Raw genomic sequence first — 6,000 nt, forward strand, 5'->3', positions numbered from 1 at the left:
GGGAAGTCTTCTACTTTGTTTTTTATTGGCTCAATTCTGGTTTTTCTTTTGGTTGTACAGAATTACGAAGTTGAAGCTAGAAGGTTTGTTTAATTACTTACATGTACAGCACAATACTTAAGCATAAAACTAAAAAAACTATGTTTCTAAAATTTATATAAATCGTACAAGATCTGAAGTTTTTATAAACTATCTACCGATAAACCTTTAAAAAAATATTTTACTATGTTATAGTGTTTTTTTTTTAATTGGAAATGTTAAACGTTTGTCAAAAACTATCTCTGTAAAGTTAAAAAATAAAGTAAAAACAGTATCAAAATAGTCAATAAAGCTATATGTTATTAGTTTTTTTAGTTGTTTAACAACCACGAAACAATTAATATGATTCGTAGACTAACATTGAGAATGTTGAGAAACATAAGTGTTGAACAACTACGCAATGTGGAATGTGAGGGTAGAATGTTAGACTATTGCAATTACATTGGATCATATTGCACTGCAGAAATATTAACCGTTCGCAGAAAAAGAGATACTGGTAACTTTTGTTTGTTATGTGTAAATGATAGAAACATTAGGTTTACTTTAAGGTATCTTGACTAAGAAAATGTATATACTTTTATTAAACGATAAAAAAGCGCTTAAAAATTTTGTTCCAATGACTCGGTGTACAGAAAAAAAATTCGGTTATCGAGTCGTACACCACACTTTTTTACATATTCAGATGAGCTAGTTTAGAATGAATTTTTTGAATTTTATTTTAATCCTTAAAAAATAAAACAATGAATAAAATTAAAGAGAAGAAAAAAAAAGTATGGCTTATTTAACAAAACGTTTTAAACCTTGAAAGTAAAAATAAAAACAATAACATTTTTTGTGAAATAAAATAAATTGAAACATATTTATTAAAAATCCTAAGAAAATGTTTTTATAACTAGTTTAAAGTTAAAAAAACACTACATTATTTTACAACAATGTAATGTTTCAGTTGGCAAAAAGAAAAACAGAATTTGCAAAATATGCAGAGAAATTTGTTACAACAAAGATTATTATATTTTTAGCAAGTTGAAAACAACTTCTGTAGCATCAACTATTAAGTGTTGTTTATAAATGTTTATATTTTTGTTTAAAAAATACTTTGATCAGTAGCTATATTGTTTTATTTACATATAAATATAAGTGACTTTTTTTTTGTAAAATAAACTGTAAATGTTGACCAATTGTTACCAAATATACGTCTTTATTTATGTTCATACTTTGCTTATAAGTGAAATAATTTGAACATTCAGATAACAACTATATCAAAATACTTATCTGTTTTTAATTTACTTTTCAGCTGTAAAAATAATATTTTTTAAAAGTTTCAGTAATTTAAACTAGCTCTAAAAGTTGTTGTAATGTTATCTTACTAAACTATTTAGTTTTAACTGAAAAAAAAGTACGTTCTAAATTAAATCTTTTCTTTTTGCCTATTCGTAGTAAGACATAAACATTTACATTCCATAACAAAAAGCGTACTTACTAGATACTGTTACGAAACTACAAGAAAAAAAATTTAAACAACTTTTAAGTAAATTATTTTTATTCGTTATATAAAGTAGTACTCTATCGTTTAGTTGTACTACCTAAAGCAGGCAAAAAAATCTTTTTGAATAAAAGAATTTAACCACGACGTAATATAAGATAGTTTAGCTACATAGACTTTTCATGCGTAGTTTACTTTTGTTTCTATACTTGAGCTAACAAAAGGTTTGTTGTTTAGTTTTTGTCCGTAACAAAGTACTATTTGTGTTAGATTAAAACAACTTTAAGCCAATTTGGTACTCCTGTTTGAGTTTGAATAATATTTGTAACTAATGTAGATAAACTCATATGCTTTTCAATAGTAAAAATAAAGGTATTAAGGACTAAGCTTTATAACTATTATATGTAAATAAAAATAAATTCATATATATATAAGTTATTTAACTTCACTTATAATCTAACTAACATATAATAAATTTTTAGTTACCTGTCTTAAATTGTTGTACTAAAACTTAATTAAAGCAAAATAATGATTTAAATTACTTATTAAAAAACATTAAACTTTTACAAATGTAAGGTAACAGAAAAAGGTTGTTGTAACTACAACTATTTTTTTTTATATACATATTTAAATGCTTTAATTTAACAGTTGCTAATAACTATACTAAACTAAATGCTGTAGATATTCTTAATAAAAGTCTTATTTTTTATTATGACATTTGGTGCAGCTAAGCAACATTATTTAATAACTATTTTTTTAATATAATTATAGTAGCTACATGAAGAACTCTCAATAAATTCAAAACAGAACATTATCTTACTTTTGTGTAAAACTAATTTGATAACACTTTTATAAGCATTAAACTAGTGTAGAACCAAGTAAAAATTAATATGTTAATAATTTTTTGTAAGAAAATGTTTATAATCGTATTCTTCTAAAAAAACTAATTTTCAGTTAGTAAAGATTTTTATTAAAAAAAAACCTTTAAATTCGTGTTAAAAAAAACTAATGTTTTGGAAAGTACCACTTCATATATAAACAAAAAACACATTAGTACTTGTATCCCATAGTTTTTTATACAATTCTTACAAATATTTTATTCACGCTACATGCGAAGTTTAAAAACAAATTTTAATAAGGCTAATTAATTTTGTTTGCTAAGAGTTATTGAAACTTTTCAACTTAGTGGTACTGTAATTATAAAAAACACTTCAAACTTAATTAAAAGACATATAATTTGTTTAACAAATGATTTCAACATTTAAGATTTTAATGATTTTCGCTTTTATTAAGTACTTATAAAAAAATTAAAATGCAAAGTTTTAGAGAACATTATCTAAAGAAAACTTTAAAATTAACATGACATAGTTTTTGAAAAGTGTTTTTACTTAAACTATACTAACTTTCTGAAAATTATTTTTACTATAGTTTTATAAGGTATGTCTACTAATATATGTTTCTAAATTCTAAGTAACTAAAATATATTAGCGTTATGCAAGATAAAAGAATACTTTTACAATTCTGAATTTTAAATACCTTTCACTCTAGAAATTAATTTTTAGGCTTTCCAAAAAAATATACCTAAGCCTTTGTGTACAACAAACACTCAAATAATATACAATTCTTTAAAGAGTTTACTTAATAAGCTTTTAAGGTTTGTATATTCTTTTTTATTGCAAATAAAGATAGTATTCCTAAGTACTAAGACATAATAGCTATAATGCATCTAGTGGTCGAATATAATAAAACAAATAAAAATTCAGATTGAATTCGGGAACATTCTTCATTATTAAGGTAATAACTTATAAAAAGATACAAATTAAAAATAATGTTTTAAAGTAAGTTAGATTTTAAATTTAAGCAAGATTTTTTTTGTTGTTTAGGTCTCTAAGTTTAAAAAAAAAATAAACTAAACACAACATACTTTTATTTTACACAAAATAATACTAAGACTGTTTATGTTTTTTATGTATGTAACAAACAGTTGAGTAAAATATACATAAAGTTCTGTCAAACAAAGTTTTTCGTAAGTTTAGAAGTATTATAACTAACAACTTAAGTTATTTTCACTGTCGTGACACAAATATTTGTAGTAGTAGCAAGTTTTTAAGAATATTATACTAATTTTTCATACAATTTATTTGTAGTACTAAAAAATTAATTTATTTATTTACTTAAACTATCATCTTGTTAACAACTTAGGAAATACTACAAAAAATTAATTGAAATGTAAACTATAAAGCAGAGATGCCATAATTCGAGTACTATAAGCTCGTCATGCTTGAAGAAAGCAAAAATTGCTAGAGTAAATTGAGTAAGGAGAAAGTAGTCAAATAAAGCTTAAATAAAATACTAGAATAGAAGTTCTATCTACATTTAAATTACTGATTTTAGGAAACAAAAAAAAAATAGTTTTGACGTGTTAAGCAGTGATTTAATAAAAAGAAAGATGAAATTGTTTAATTCTTTTCATTACATGACATATTTAACTTTAAAATAAAGTGAAATATAAAAAACTTATTGCAAATAAAGTGATTAATTTTTATTATTTTAGTAAACGATTTGTTAAAAATGTTTATTAACAATTTAAAAAATATGTTTATTTTTGAGTATTTTTTTTTTGAACACAACACAAATAGACACGTAGAAATTTCTACTTAAAGGAAACAGTTTTACGAAGTTTTATAGTATATTTTTAATATCAAAAATATCAAATTAAGCTCAAAAGTCTTAGCAAAATAATTAAAACTTATTGCTTAGCTTAATTAAAAACTACAAATTTAAGATGCAGATGAAATCATTTAGAATTATTCTAGTTAATTAAGTGAAATTTGATATGAAATACTTTGGATGTAAAAAATGGCAATAATTTAAAAAAATTGTTTTAAGCCTAAATAATTTTTGTTCAAGTATTACAAATATGTCTAATAGTTTGAAACAATGTTATAAAAAGAAAGAAGCTTAGTAAACATAGAGATAAAGAATGTTATAGATGTTTGTATTAACAGAAAAAAAATAAACAGTTCAACATTTGAAAAATTCAGTTTTAAAAAAAATTTATACAGATTATTATTTAGATAGCCTAAAAAAAACCTAATAAAAGCAGAATTTTAATTTTTTGCTAAGTTTTGTAATGTGTTTTGTTTATCATATAAATGAAAAACATGAACATTACAGCTTTTAAAATTTTATGCTTTTTTCATACTTCTAAATAAAATTTAAACTGTAGAACAACATTTTTAAGGTACAAAATTTAAAAAGCTTCATTAAACAAACAAGTTTAAAAAGTCAAAAATTGTTAAACTGTAATTTTATTATCAAACTTAATCAACGTAAGTAAAAAAGAATTTAAAGTTGTTATTGGTGAAAAAATTTGTTGTGTATAAACTACTGATGTGCAAAATTAAAATACAGCTTGATTTTCAAATGAAAAAAAAATTGAACATAAAACAGCATACTTATGAAAAAAAAACAGTTTATATCTAATTCTCTCAGTTTGAAAACAACTGTTTTGTTCTATTAAAAACAATGGCGACGCGTGTCTTTTTGTATGGGATTGGCATGGTAAAGTAAAAAATATCCTAGTTTAAAACATTAAGATGAAACTCATAATAGTTTTATAAAGAAAAAGCCAATAAAGAAATAAACTATTTTTAGCTTTTAAACAAAAATGTCTTGAACATACTAAATTGAATACATTTTACATGAAACATAAACAAAAAAATACATTGAAAAAGTTTTTCATGACTTTATATACAATTTTTAAATAATAAACTAAATTTATTTAAAAGTATTCCAATACACATAAGATTAATAAATGTATTCAAATGAAGCAAATTTGTTATCAGCTACTAAACACTGTTATGATCATACAGCTTGTAAAATTAAAACATATCATAAATTAAGAAAAAAATTGTAGGAATAAACATAACTTAAACTCAAGATCAAAATAAGTATGATTGTACAAAAATTAAGACTAAAATACTTTTTTACAAACAAACTAAAATGAGTACATGTTTCTAAAACCCAAAAAATTTTCAATTTACTACACAACATTTTTGTTCATATAGTATGTTTAAATTCTTTTTTTTTAGTATTTTTTCTGAGGTAGAAAAAATAAAATTACATGTTGTAAACAATTTACTATCATCCAGCTTTAGAAAAAAAACAAAAACTAAGCTTTTATTTTAAAAGAATTTTTTAACTATAAATTAGTTGGAAATTTTTTGTTCTACATAATTATGAAAATCAATCAAAGTTGAGCATTTAGAAGTCAATGAACTTTTAAATAAGCAAAATTTAAGCAGCTGTAGTTTGGCAAAATTAAAAAGAAAAACAAACATCAATAATAACTTTTTGTAGATATCAAAGTTGACTTAAAATGTAAAGATACTTTTAAAGCAATTAAAAAAAACTGCTTTAAACAGTAACTTTTATTATAAGACACTAAATTAGTTTTCAGAAGTAACAAACAACAT

The sequence above is a fragment of the Thalia democratica genome, chromosome 7 (assembly GCF_965202585.1).
Source record: "Thalia democratica chromosome 7, ktThaDemo2.hap1.1, whole genome shotgun sequence".
Lineage (NCBI taxonomy): Eukaryota > Metazoa > Chordata > Thaliacea > Salpida > Salpidae > Thalia > Thalia democratica.